Source organism: Notamacropus eugenii, chromosome 1 (assembly GCF_028372415.1).
Source record: "Notamacropus eugenii isolate mMacEug1 chromosome 1, mMacEug1.pri_v2, whole genome shotgun sequence".
Taxonomy (NCBI): domain Eukaryota; kingdom Metazoa; phylum Chordata; class Mammalia; order Diprotodontia; family Macropodidae; genus Notamacropus; species Notamacropus eugenii.
In genome coordinates this window covers 87282238-87297245 of record NC_092872.1, presented here as the reverse complement: position 1 = coordinate 87297245, position 15008 = coordinate 87282238, and the positions used below count along the sequence as shown (strand labels likewise).

Below are 15008 nucleotides of genomic sequence, written 5' to 3'. Positions count from 1 at the left end.
GAATAGTGTCTAGCTGCAGGAAGCCAACCAATTATTTGATCAATCCAGCCATAAACATTTATCAATCACCTATTAGGTGTCAGGCATTGTTCTATGAGCTGAGGATACAGATAAAAAATAATTTAAGGGCAGTTAGACTGTGGTAAGGCCTGTTCTTAAACCTGATGTTCTTATAATGTCTCTGGGCACCACAGATAGAATCAGTGGCTTGCTTCTCAGTGGTATTTCTGGAGTGGGAAGATTACATTGGAATTGAACTGAAGTCTCAGAAAAGAGTTTATTCTCCCCTTGGGTGCACAGGAAAGGCAGCCAAAAATGCATCACTGAAGATACTTCTGTTTGTCTATCCATTCTCCAATTGTCTCTTCTTTCTCTGAAAATTAGTCACTGGGCAGAGGAAAAACAAGACTGCAACTAAATGAGGGCAACCAATCTCTTTGAATTCCTCATCATTGAAAACTTTCCATAAGAATTCTATATCCACAATTCTGTACTTCAGCAAGTCAAATCTTGGGGAGAGAAAAAAATACCTCTATTAAGGGAGATCCCCTTGAAGTACTACAGAATACCTGGGTGGACCAGAAAGGCTATGATTCTAGACTCTTGTAAGAGATGGAAAGTCATCGTTGTACTACAAAGATTCCTCGATAGAAACGAATTGGAAACAAAGGAGGTAGCCATTGACTAAAGGACAGCTGAAAGAACTGGGGTATTTGAAAATAATTGAATATTATTGTACTGTAAGAAATCATAACTATGAAGAAGTAAGGGAAATTTGAGATGTTTGTAAACTGATGCAGAACAAAGAGGGCAACTGAATAGCTGGTTTTTATATACCTTTTTTTTAAAGCATCTTACATATGTTTTATCTCACTTGATCTTCACAAGCACCCTGGGACATAGGTGCTTATTGTTATCCCCATTTTACAGATGAGGAAACTGAAGCTGAAAGCTTAAGGTCTGAGGCAGGGCTTCAACTCAGATCTTCTTGATTCCAAATTCAGCACTCTATCCACCTAAATGCCTCTCATTCATACGATGACCACAATAATGTCAAGGAAAACCACACTGAAAAGACTTCAGAATGCTGATCTATGCAGTGGCCAATCATAACTTTAGATTGTGAGCTCCTTGAGGGTAGGGATTGTCTTTTGCCCCTTTTTGTATCTCTAGAGTTTAGCACAGTGCCTGGCACAAAGTAGGTGCTTAATAAATTTATTGATTGATGACTCCAGAGGAATGACAAGTAAAGCAGGATTCCCTCCTTTTGTCAGAGAAATGTTGAAACTACAGCTATGGAATGAGACATATCTGCCTATGTAGCCAACTGCTATTTGCTTTGCTTTTTAACTCTACTTTGTTACAGCATAAGGTTCTATTAGGGAGGAGAGTCACTGGGAAGTAAGTGAACTCCTGGAGAAATGACCTTGGGCTAAGCTGTTTTACCTCTGACACTGCAGCCTCCTCATCAGTAAAATGGGGTTAATGATGCTTGTAATACCTACCTCCCGGGTTTGTTGTGGGAATCCAGTGGGATAAAGGATGAGACATGTGTGGCAATCATAAAGTTACATAAGCTTTATTAGTCCACATCACACAGCATTTCTAATGTCTCCAGAGCAGTGTCTCATTACAATAACCCTCATAAGTGGAGAAGACAGAAAAGATTATTTCTATTTGATTGAGGATAAACTGAGGCAACGAGAGATTAAGTGACCTTTCCTGTGCCATGACAACTTAGTGGCAAAACTTGAATTAGAAAGGGTGGAACTGGGAGAGATGAGATCAGGGTTCAAGTTTTGTCTCTTACTAGCTGTATAGACAAATTCCTTAGGGCTCTCTGGAGTTTCATCACTCGCTCTCAGTTTGTGAGATTTAAATGCACAAGGAGCGTCATCTTAATCTTTACTCAGCTCCAACAAAATATACAGTGTAACAGTATAATAAATAAGGAAACATATCTCCTGTAAGTTGAATAATGTATCTTCACCCACACACATATTCCAGGTTTGGTCAAATACGTAAGAATATATAAAAACGTATCACATACAATCTATTTACCTAACATTACATATGATTATTGTAACAAGTGTGTTAACTAGACCTGTGATGTCATTGATGTAGGGAACTTAAAATGTACCTAAAATGACCTTACCTTTACCAATGTGCATGACCACTACTCTGCAATTTACAATCCTAGTGCATTGCCTGGAGTACAGAGCACTTAAATGGTTTGTACAGGGTCATACAGCCCTGCTTTTCAGAGGCAGGACTTTAATCTAGGTCTTTCAGACTCCAAGCCCAACTAGAGGGCACAGTGGATACAACCTAGAGTCAGGCAGAATTGAGTTCAAATCCCATCCCTGACACATTAGCTATGTGACCTTGGGGAAGTCATTTAACCTCTGTCTGCCTCAGTTTCCTCAGCTGTAAAATGGGAATGATGATAGCACCTACCTTCCAAAGTTTTTGAGAAGATTAAATGAGATGATATTTATAGAAGCCCTTAACATAGTGCCTGGTACATAATAAGCAATTAATAAATTTTATCCCCTTCTCCTCCCATCCTCATCTATTCTACCAGGCTGCCTTGTCTCTATACACCCATATGACTGTTCTTCAAATGTACACAGTATAGATACTGTTAGCTGCATTTAAAAGTGTTACTGAATTCATAGTAGCCTTTTGTTATCATGTATTTTCTTAGTCAATAAGAATACATTATTGTCTAGAGGAGCCTTAGGGTTTAAAAAAATGTTAAAAAGAAGTCCTTGTAAATTGAAAAGTTTGGGAATCACATAACTGGAGTATCTCTAAAGATCCTTATTCTGGATGGGACCTTGGAGGTCAGCAAATCTAACCCTCTCATTTTACAGATAAGGAAACTGAGGCACAAAGAAGCTAAGGAAGCTGTACAATGTGCTATATACAACTAGTGTAGTGCCAGAGATAGGATCTGAAGCACGGACTCTCCTCCTTTGTCATCTATCTTCCTGACCTTAGCTCAAACACTCTCTCATTACCCACACTTCCGAACCTTGCAGTTCACTGCTCTTTCCACCACACAGTGCAGATTCATAGGATTAATACTAGGAAGAAACCTTGGAGATCCTCTGTTTAAGGGTTCTTAACTCAGGAGATGTAAACTTCTTTTTTCAAAAAGAAATTTAATAAGCATTTCAATATAAATTGATTTCCCTTGTAGTTCTATTTATTTTATGTATTTAAAACATTATTGTGAGAAGAGATCCATAGGCTTCAAGTGACCCATGATTCTAGTTCAATCTAGTGAAGATTCTAGTTCAACCTCTTGATTTTAGGGATGAGGGAGGAAACAGATGCACCTTTCCCAAGGTCAATTAGTCCCCAAACTTTGACAGAGTAACTGAAAACACTGTTCCTGGCCTAGTACAGAAGGAAGGCTTGGAGTCTTATTTACCACCAAGACAGTATCTTATATAATTTATTGACCTTCCACTTTTCTGAGCCAAGTACATGGTAACCAAACAATTTTATGGGACCAGCTTCAACTCTATCTAAGATTGTGTTTCAGGCCCTGAAGCAAAAGTGCCAGCTGTTCCCAGTGTACAATCTAGGGAATAACGCAATCATTCATCTGCACAAATGCTTCTCGTGCTTGCTAATTTTCAGCTTTGCCCCTTGAAAGGACCTCTTGCAAAGTTAGGGCTGGGGATTTGAAATTGGGAGACCTATTGAGAGCTGAGGGCCACAGCAGTAATCAAAGAAGTTCACTTTCAATGCATGCAATTAATCTGGTAAAAGTATCTTTTTTGCAGTCCTAATGAAGCATATAGGATAGGGAGCCCCCTTATAGAAAGTCCTGGGTTAAAATTCTGCCTTTGACACCTACTGGCTGTGTGACCCTGACTGAGTCAATTGACTTCTCAATGGCCCAGGCAGCTCTCCAAGATTAAGCATTTCACAAGCATTGCCATTCTGCTTTAGTGGATAGAATTTCCTCAGTAGGAGTTCCCTGAACCAACTAAATCATAGTCTGTACCAACCCTCCCCTCCCCAAACACTAGCCAGTAAGCAGAGTTTCCATAGAGAAAATAGATTTTTAGAAGTCTTCTGTTAGGAGACTAGAACTCTGTTTGCCTAAGACACTGCTTCATTGCTTAGAGTTCAAGTATGCATTTGTCATTAATAGCTCAGGACAGGAAAAAAAAACTTTTCTATAAAGATTCCTTAACACTAGGTGAAATGGAATAAGTATTATAGTTTTTTTTTTTCCTTGCTGAGGAATGAAGATATTCAGGAGTCTACAGGAAAAAGCTACTGCCATGGCGGCCAGAAGAACAGTATGGTATGGTCGGAAGCACATTTTACCAAGAGTCAGGAGCCTGAGTTTACAAGGTCACAGGCTTTGGAGTTGGACAGAACCTTGGAGATCATCTTGATTCAGGAGTGCTTAATCTTGTTTATATTAGGGACCTAATTCAATGAAGCCTTTGGTCCCCCTCTCAGTGTTAAATAACTGAAGGAAATGCTAAATTTCAGTTAGATTGTAGTTAAAGGAAAATATGTATTACTTCCATCCAAGTCACAGATCCCTTGAAATCGACCCATGGACCCCAAGTTAAGAATTCCATCCAGTTCAAAATGCAAAAACTCTCATTTTGCAGCTGAGCAAAACGTGGCCCAGAGTGTTAAAATGCTTTGCCTAAGATCACCAGTGAGTGTTGTCAGTTTTGACATCACATTCAAGCCTCTTTTCCCCATGTCATGTGGTTAACTTACTGGGTAGTTTCTTTTATCCCAGCCTTACCTTCCTCATCTGCAAAATAATGGGGTTTGGAAGAGATGTGGGTTTAATCTAAGTGCCCTTCCAGCCCCATCAGTCTAGGATTCTTATAGATGAACTTAAGTCTGCATTCACCTTGTACCTTTCTGGATCCTCTCTAAACCTTATGACTAGGCCTCTCAGGCACCCAGGCACTCATATTATTACTCTGGCTCCCAATGAGAAACCTTTGTAACCTTCCTCAGGATTTTGCTCTTTGCTAAAGGAACTGATAAACGAAGCTTAATTAAGGGTTGTTTTTCTTCTTCAGGGTGAGGACTGACAGAGACCTGTGATTTGATCAGGATAGAAAACTCCCAGGGATGAAAGTCCCTCTATTACAGCAAATTATTCTGCAACTTAGAGTCATTGAGGAGGTTAAATGACTTAGTTCAGAGTCACATAGTCTGTATCTATCAGAGATGAGACTTGATCTCAGGTCTCCTCTGATGCAGAGACCAGCTCTCTTTCTCCACATTGTCCATCTGATAATGATGTTCATGGGTTATGCTGTCTAGAAAGCACTTGTATTTTAATAGCTGCCTTCAGAAACAACAGTTATTTAATGAGCAATTATTATAAGACAAAGTCTTCTTCCCTCAAAGGTCTTATAGGATAGTTGGGAAAAGCAAGAAAAACACAGTAAAAGATAATAATAGAAGGCAGTGGAAAATAAGGATTAAAAGCTAGAGAGGCCTTAGAGATCATTCAGTTCCACCTATTTCTTTTATGCACTGGGAAACTGAAGCCCTGAGAAGGGAAATGACTTGCCCAAGACACAGACGTAGCAAGTAAGAAAGCTAGGTTCTTTGACTTCAAATAAGTTCTACTTTCACTACCTAACAATGGCCCAGAGAGTAGCACAGACACAATATGGTAGAGTTTACCAATGGGTTGGGTTGTTCAGTAAAGAATACATGGAGGAGGAACCTGAATGGACGGGTTTCAGAGAAATGGAGAGAAAATGGGAGAACATTTCGTGAAGGGGAAAATAGAATACTTTGAGATTCAAAAAGAAAGACTAAACTAAAATTAACAATCCAAATTCAACAAGCATTTATTAAGTGCCAACTCTATACAAGATATGAAGGGTACAAGAATGAAAATCCCTTTCCTCAAGGTATTTACTAGTCTACTAAAAGGGAGCTTCAGGCAGTGATGGCAGGCTCTTAGATACCCTATAGATATTGGCCTTAGTTAAGTGCCATGGGTCTTGAACACCAGTCCAATCAGACCTCAATCATTAATTGACTTCCAAGGAGGACAAACCCAAGAAGCCATTGCAGAATTATTTTTTGAACAGCACTGAACAATATTACAGTGGTTAATAAGAGGGGGAATTATGATAATGAAGCAATAATTAGGTGCATGACAGACATTTATACCATAGAGAGTTCCAGTAAAGGGTAGAAGTTAAAAGTTCAGAAAGGTCATTAGACTCAAATCAAGGAAAACACAAACATCTCTACAATGACTTCTCAGAAAGACATATGTCAATTAGGAAAAGGAGTTAAGCCTCAAGAAAAGTTCTCTAGTTCTTGGTCCTCTCCCCCTATCCCCTTCAAATTCTTTCCTTCCTTCCATGAGTAGGAGGCAACAGGGAGAACATTAAATTTGAAGCAACAGAATAGGAGTTTAGAATTTGGTTCTGCTACTTACAATCTGTATGACCTTGAGAAAGTCACTTACATTTTCTGTAAAATGAGGGGTTTGGACCTATGACTACTGAAGTCTCTCTCAATTCTCAATCCTATTATTGTACTGAAAAAGAAAAAAAAACCCATTAATTATAGCTCAGAGGCAGCCAGGTGGCACAGTGGAAAGAGCACAAGGCATGGAGCCAGGAAGACCTGAGTTCAAATTTGTACTCTCAGACATTTGTGTTTGAGGCTGTGTGACACTTAACTGCTCCTTGCCTCAGTTTCCTCAACTATAAAATGGAGATCATAATAGTACCTCCCATAATAGTACCTCTCTACTAAAATGCTTGGTAGAATGGTACTTAATCAACTTTTCCTTTCCTCTTTCCTCTTGCACTTTCACATAGGGCAGGTTGTGGTAAGAGGAGCTGGTTACTATCACAGAGAATTGAAGGCCCCGAAGACATATTTCTTTACCTCCTCAGTCACTGCCCAAGATTTCCTGCTGGAAAACCTCCTGTAACTGCGAACTTGGCTTGTACAAATATCTTCCCAAAAGTATTGTAAAAAGCCACCAGAATTTTGTGGTCAGATGCAAAGGCATTGATCATTGGGACCTGTCCAGCATTCACAGGCATTAGACTAGAAATCCTTTGTTACAAATCTAAAGATAACCCACATTTACATACTGCTTCATAGTTTAAAAAGCTCTTTTCTCACAGGTAGATCAAGTATTTCTCTTCCACTTTTTACTGAGTCCACAAAGGCCCAGAAAGGGTTACATGGAGTCATCAAAATCACATGATCAGAAATCATCAGATCTAGGTCTTGAACACACCAACGCTCTTTCCACTACATGGTACTAGCTTCCTAAATCTGAAACAAAATGCTTGTCAGATGAGAAGGAGAGTGACTTACATTGTGGGACAAGGAGTCAGTAAACCTGGCTTCTTTCTGTCACCTTACCTTGGGCAAGTCACTTAATTTCTTTCAGTCTTCTTTTACTTGTCTGAAAAATGAAGGGACTGGATTAAGTGTTTCTAAGTTCCTTTCAAGCCTTTAAAGCTTTCTTCTAGCTATGGTGTTATTTATGAAATTCCTAGATTCCATAGCGATGTTTTGGGCAGTGAGGTGGAAAAAGCCTTTGGGGGTACCTGTCCATTACCTTCTCTTCAGTTCTACCATTAATTTCCCACCTGGCTGCACTCTACTGGACATTCTTTCGCCATCTCTGTTGTCATCATGCTCCAGGACCTTATCACTGGAAATGCCATCATCCTGCAGGATCTAATCACTCCTCAGCACCCTCTGTCCTTCTGATCTGGAGGGTGGAGCCACAAACTCCAAAATCTCCCTTTAAGGAGGGAGCACAAGCCAGCCATCTTTTCCTCTTCCACCTGGATGTACTCTACTGGACTTCCTTGGACTTCTCCATCAATGCCTCCAAGCCAGGCACCTTCTCCCCTTAGGTTTTTCAGCTTCCTTTTGTTTATTGTTTTCCCCTGTTAGATTATAAACTTTTTGAAATCAGAGACTTTCTTTTTTTAATATTTGTATCACTAGTGTTTAGCACAGTGCCTGGCACATAGTAGGTACTTAATAAGTGTTTTACTGACTGACTAGTAATTAGCCTACTTCCTGACACTTATTAGTTTTGTGACCCTGGGCAAGTCATTTCATCTTTGTCTGCCTCAATTTCCTCAACTGTAAAACGGGAATAATAATAGCATCTATCTCCCGGGGTTGTTGTGAGGATCAAAGGAGATAATATTTGTAAAGCACTTGGCATGATGGCTGGTACACAGTAGATAATTAATAAATGTTTGGTTTTTTTAATTGCTATGATCATCGAAGGGAATGGGGTAAACTAGAAGTTTGTCTTTTCCCAAAACAAGTTTCTGGCAGAGACAGAGAAATAAGAGGCCCATGGGAAACTAATTCAAATAGAAACTCCAGAGATATTTCAATACTGAGCTACTTTTCAAGAATGAGTGCAGTTTAAAAAAAAAAACATGCCCTGGGTCAGTGGCTCAAACTGGGATTGGATGGGAAAACTGTACTCCAGATAAAGATTTAGAGAAGCCATTTGGTTTTTTCAGAATTCCTATTAACTATTGTAGTAGTTAGGTGGAACTGTGGATAGAGCACTGGACTTGGAATCAGGAAGACCCATTTTCACGAATTCAAATCCAGCCTCAGACACTTACTAGCTGTGTGACTTTGGGCAAGTCACTTACCCCTGTTTCCCACAGTTCCTCATCTGTAAAATAAGCTGGAGAAGAAAATGGGAAACTACTTCAGAATCTCTGCCAAGAAACTCAAAAATGGTGCCATAAAGAGTTGGACATGGCTGAAAATGACTTAACAACAACAAAAATTAGCTATATTGATACATGGACCCTGAGGACTGACTGCATTTAGCTCCTACAGACTTACTCCCCAAAAATAGCTATGGTCACTGTAGACAAGGCCACCACTCTCTAGGGGCTTCAGGGCCTTGATAATCAATCAACCAACCAATGGGTATTTATTAATGCCAAGTACTTCAAAGGATAAAACAATCTCTACTCGCAATGAGTTTAACATTCTAATGGAGGAGACAAGTACATGTGATGCATATGTGTATATATGTATGTGTATACATGAGCACAAACATGTCTGCACACATATGTGTATATACGTATATAATACATGTGTATGTGTGTATATACACATGAAAGTATAGGTAGTAAGTGTGGGGGGAGTTGTGAACTCATATACACATACATACACATATACAGTGTCATAAGTATAAAATGAAGAAAACAAGTATATTTGTTTATTTTGTATTGGTTAAATACAGGGTAGTTTGAGAGCTAGGACACTAGCACTTGGAGATCAGGCATGGGCTCAGAGAGATAGTACTTGAGTTAAATCTTAAAAGGACAGACTATAAGTTGCAGTAAGAAGGGAATACAATTGATGGTACAACCTATATCAGCTTGCTTGTCATCTTGGGGAGGGGGCTGGGAGAGAGGAAAACTTTGTAACTCAAAATCATATAAAAAAATGAATGTTGAAAACTATCATTACATGTAATTGGGAAAAATAAAATACTATTTACAAAATAAAAATGAAAAACTCAGCCCCCCTCCCCCCAACAAACAAAGGGAATGCATTCCAGGTATAGGAGTACAGTGAAAAATGAACCAGATTTGGAGTTGGAGATCCTGTGTTCTAACACTGTCTCTGCTACGTACTACCTATGTGAAACTTGGGAACAAGTTGCTTCACCTTGAAGGGTCTCAAGTTCTTTATCTTTTTTCTTTTCTTTTTTTTCAAAAAGGAGGTGTGGGTGATACTAAATGACTTCAAAGGTTCTTGCCAGATTTAAATCAAGATAGTACTATCTCAAGGGTGCAAAATACTTTTGCAAACCTTGAATTACACTCACTGCAAATGTCAGCTATTAGATACTAATAGAAAGGTGTTACTTATAGAATTAGAGTTAGAAGGGACCTTAGTGATCATTAAGTCCAACCTTCTCCTTTTGCAAATGAGGAAACTGAGGCACAGAGAGGGTAAAGGATTTACCCAGGGTCACATAGGCAGTAAGTATGTTTGTGCATGTATATAGAGGGAGTGTGAACTTATAGACCCTTCCTGACTTCAAGTCCATACTTCCTCTCATTCAGAGCAAGAAATGGCCTGCTGACCCTTCCCCTACATCTTTGTCCCTTTCAGGTCTATAGGAGTCATCAGCAACAGCTAGGAGAAAACATCCGTAGCTAGATTCCCCTCCACACTCCATGTTATCTCAACTGTGGCCAGAACTCTGCTCACCCCAGCATCCTGTCCCGGTCCTGTATTCCTAATCCATAAGCATGCTTCTTCTAGCCTGGATACAAATCACTGCCTTGAATCGGAAGAAAATGGAGTTTTTTGGGGTCATTTGCTTCTAGCATGTCTGTCCCTCAGGGACATGGGCTGGGCTCCAAAGTGACAAATACTCTGAGTATGGCTCTGAAATGAAATCAGCAGCACACAATGGCCTGAATGCGCAGGGATCAACCTCTCGTTCCTTGGCTAGAATGGGCAGGGGCTTGATCCAGCCAGCTGAACTGGTCTTTCAAGGCTACCAGAATAGAAGGCTTCTGCTCACTAAGCTTTCTTTCCCTTTTCTATCCCTTCCTGGAAGTAGGGCAGGCAGGTGCCCAGGGAAAGGAAGCATTAATAGTGGAAAGACTACAGAGGTTTTAGCTACCCTTTCAGTGAAATCTTTTCAGAAGCCCTTGAGTGATAGGTAGATTCCCATACCCAGGATGACAAAACAGCACATTACCAATATGTGAGGAAGTGACTGAGCTCAAACTCATTCAGCCCCTCTAAGGCCACAAATTCTCCAGGAGAAGACAACTTGTATTTTCTCTAGATGATGAGCATCTGCCCCAGCTCAGGGAACTGCTGTGGAAAGAGCCCTGGATTTGGACCTAGAAGGCCTGAGTTTGGTTACCAGCTCTTCCTCTCATTGCCTATGTGACCTTGGGCAAAACACTTTTCTCTGAGTTTCACTTATTCACCTAGAAAAAAGAGAGGATTGGACTAGATAGTCTCTAGTCCAACTTTAAATCCATCATCCTTTGATCCTTGCTTACATTGCCCCAGGTACTCTGACCTAAACCCTGAATGGTGGTGTAGTCATTCCTTGTGAAAATGGGTACTGAGGGAATAAGTCAGACTCATGAAACTCCTTATACTCAGCCAGTCAACAGCATTTCTTTGGCATCCATGTGTGTACACAGTCCCAGTGCTGGGTGCCTTTGGGGTGATATAGAGAGGCCTAGAAAATAGTGATAGCCTAAGTCCATTGTGCAACAAAGATAGAATACAAACTTAGATCAACAGGATTCTAATGAAATGAAAACAAGAAGACCAAAGGTCTGAGGCAAATCCAGGCAACACTCTTTATCTTCCCTTAGGTTTCATTCAAAAGATCATATTGGCTTCTGGCATATCAAAAGGCATGAGAGTGTCACATATATTCTTCAGACTTGGAAGAATAGAACGGTACTACTTGAGAGTTGCTATAGAGACCAAGATTCTAGATTCTCCCAAGCAGCAGCATTAGGAAGAATCAGGAGACCTGGGTTCCAATTCTAGTTTTGCTACACACTCAACAGGTGACCTTTCTAGATGGAGAAGGTGAATCTCTGAACCCTGCACATTCCTAATCTTATTCTTGAACTTGGCTCCAGGCTCTAGGTCAAAAGTCCAAGTAACTTACCCTCTTTGAGCCTCAGTTTTCCCTTTATAAAATGAGGGGTTGCATAAGTAGATGATGTATAAATTCCCTTCCAGCTCTCACTTCCTGAGATCACTCTAGTCTCTGCTTTCAAGGAGTGAATCACTGTCTTGACTTGGAGTTCAGCAGTTATAATTTAGGTCAATCAGCAGATTTAAGGAGCTTTTGTAGAAAAACTGAAACCCAACAAAACAAGTTGTAGGCAGCTGTAGGAGGCTGGTCTCTGAACTCCTCAGACTTCTTATCTTACCCTTGAACTTTGCTCTCTGCTCTAGGTCAAAATGACCACATCTCTCTGCTGACAAGAGAATCCCATACCAAGGCTCCTTAAAGAAACCTCCGACTGTTCAGAATTATTTCATTACTGAGCCTGTTTTTCCCCCTCAGTTGAATTCGATTCAGTTCATATTTATTGAGTATATATTATATAAAAGGCAGGGGATACCAGGAAACAAAAAAGCAAAAGCAAAAAACCCTCCAAAACCACCTAAAAAGCTCTATAGTCCCAGTCCTTAAGAAGCTTATTCTAGTAAAGGGGAGTTGGAGGGCTGCTGAAGAATACAACATGTTCACAAGTAAATACAAATCACATACAAAATTATTTTAAGAAGGAGAAGATACTGATATCCACTGGTGGGAGGGGGTGTCCAGAAAAGACCTCCCGTAGGATGCAGCATTGGAGTTGTGCTCCCAGAAGGGAGTCAGGGATACAAGGTCAGAGGTCAGGAGGGATTGCAAAAGGAACCATCTGGCCAAAGTCATGGAGACAGGCAACGGAATGCCATGAAAATACAGGCCCTTTGTATGACTTGCATCTATAGATCCTGAAAAGAATTGGGAGTGGTTTGGGAAGTTCCAAAGTTAAGATTACTTTTTTTTTCTCTTCCCTGGGGGGAAAAAGTGCTGAGTAGGAAGATTTCTGTGGGGAAGTTGGAGTTAGGAGATCAGGATAAGGGAGGACAGAGGTACTGCTTTTATATTTACCTCTGGGAAAGATATAGTCATGCCACTGGGGGAGGAGGGGAGAATTCTGGGGAACAAGAATAACAGACTTCAGGACCATCACTTGCACTTATCAAGAAGGTATTTTCTCAGGCCCCCTGGAGAGACCTACCTCCTAGGATTCACTCCTCCTAGGCTTGAATTGTTTTGAAAATACAGACAAGATTTTTCTCCCCTATCTTGGGGAAGGTAGCTCTAGAAATCTTTTCTTTCCTCCCTTCTTTCTTGCCTGACCTCTCTGCCAGTTGCAGCTCCTGCTAAGAAACTGCCTACTTTCATCTGGGTACTGTTTCTGTTCTGCTGCAGGGCCGCTGTCATGCCCACCGACATCAGGTTTCCCAGTCAGACCCTAGCAAAAGCACCAGATGGAAATGGAGTCACGTCAGAGGCCTTGGCCAAAACTGGACTCTCCCATAATCAAACATGTCAGCTCTACTCTTGAAAGCGGCAAGAATTAACCCAGCATTTCTCCATTGGGAAAAACACCTGGGGACCTCTACTAGACTCTACTTTTCTACTTTACTGGGGCTAATTCTTCTGCTAGAATGTCAAGCACCAAATTTATCACTACAAATCTATCACCAGAGGGAAGATCATGGGCAGTCTCAGGAAGCAAACTGAGATTAAATTTTAAGGAACATCATTTTCCCCAGAGGAGTTAAGATAACCTGTCCCTCACTTATTAGGGGTCAGTATGCCATTTTGGAAGGGGTCTTTTCTGAGAGAGAGTGAGAGAGAGAGAGAGAGAGAACCTGGCCCCTTCTCTAAGGTGGAAGGACTTTAATCCCATATCTAAGGCAGGATGTCAATTAAGAGACATGTAAGTCTCCATCTTTGAAAGAGAACACTGATTTCCATTCTTGGGGCAAAAACAATGTCTTGATTTCTTCCTTCTGGGGATGGGTAGCTCAAAATTTTTCTTCAAATATAGGGCATCCTGAACTTGCGTCTAAGGGTGAGCACTCAAATCTCCCATTGTGTCTCCAACACAGTCTAAGAGGTGGTTACCAGTTTCTGAGAGATGTTCTAACCTCTCATCTGTGATGACCCTGATCTCCTGTCTCTCCTTTCTAGGAGTATATGTGTCTGATTTGAGAAGGGTCTTCACCATGAGTGTGTGCGCGTGCGTGCGTGTGTGTGTATATAATGTGTGTGTGTGTGTGTGTGTGTGTGTGTGTGTGTGTGTGTGTTGGGGGGGGAGGGGGACGGGACGGTGACTCTGACCTCCCAGAGGGAACATCCTATTTTTCCTCTGGAGATTCAATCTGAGCTCTGGGAGGGTTACTTCATATTTTCTCTGGGCCTGGGGGTGGGGTGGGCTATCTCGTGGACATTCAAATCTTGAACCTCTGGGGTTCACACCACAGGCAAAGATCGCGTCTTGGCCGCGGGGATGGGAAAGGGGGGGGACACTCAAATCTTCCATCAGGGTGGATCCTGATCCTCTCCCTGTAACCTTAACCCCGCTCTCCACCCAGCCCCCCTTCGGGGGCCGCGATCCTTCGGGCCCCTCACTCACCACGCGCTCAGGCGGCTCTCAGCGTCGTCTGGACGGCTCAGAAAGGCTCGATACGCTCAGGTCTTCCTCGAGACCAAGCGTTCAGGGCTGCTCTCCCACCAGTCTGTCCCGGTTGCTTCGCTCCCCGGCTCTGCCGCGCCGCCCCGGCCAATCACTACCCCGGCTCCAAAACACACTCCGGCCACAGCCAATGAACAGGGACAGAATGGGCCACCGCCCCCCAGGGGGAGGGGCGAGAAGGAGGAGGATGCTGGGGGAGCTAACCTGGGGGCAAGGTCCAGCCTCCGGCCGGGGAGGCTGTGGGGCAGTGTTCATCCTGGGGGCCATGGAGCTAGGGAGTTGGGAATTGGATTGAGGGATTAGGATGTAAATTCCCCCCGACCCCTGCTGGCTCAGTCTCTACACAGGTCCCACCTGCCCTCTGCCCTATCCTGCTAGGTTTCAGCCAGTTTTTCTTTCTACTCCCCCCACCCCCACCATGTCACTGTCGCCCCTCCCTGCCTCCAGCCATATCCCACCCTACTCAGTCTGCTTTCATCTTTGAGAGAGAATCCTCTTAGCGAATGAAGGAGAAACACAACCCTAGTCAGACTCTGGCTATCTTTCTCCCCACCCCACCCCCGCCTCTATAGTCCCTAAATTATAAGTCAGCCTCTAGTCCGTCACCCCTCCCATCCCATCCCCTCACCCCCACCAATACATACAACAATAGAACATTCAGTCTTCTAACCTCTTTACAAGTGAAGAAATGAACCCAGAGAA

General features: G+C 41.9%; 1 protein-coding gene across 2 annotated transcripts in view; it reads right to left on the bottom strand.

Annotated features, from left to right (window-relative positions):
- Window positions 1-14483, bottom strand: part of ABAT (4-aminobutyrate aminotransferase) — a 120624-nt gene extending 106141 nt beyond the window's left edge. Inside the window, exon 1 of one of the 2 annotated variants that reach the window (XM_072608681.1) lies at window positions 14247-14483. The gene's annotated coding sequence lies outside the window, so the exon portion shown is untranslated. The remainder of the gene's footprint in view (window positions 1-14246) is intronic. The other variant, XM_072608691.1, reaches the window with a different exon arrangement.
- Window positions 14484-15008: the final 525 nt, after the last annotated feature.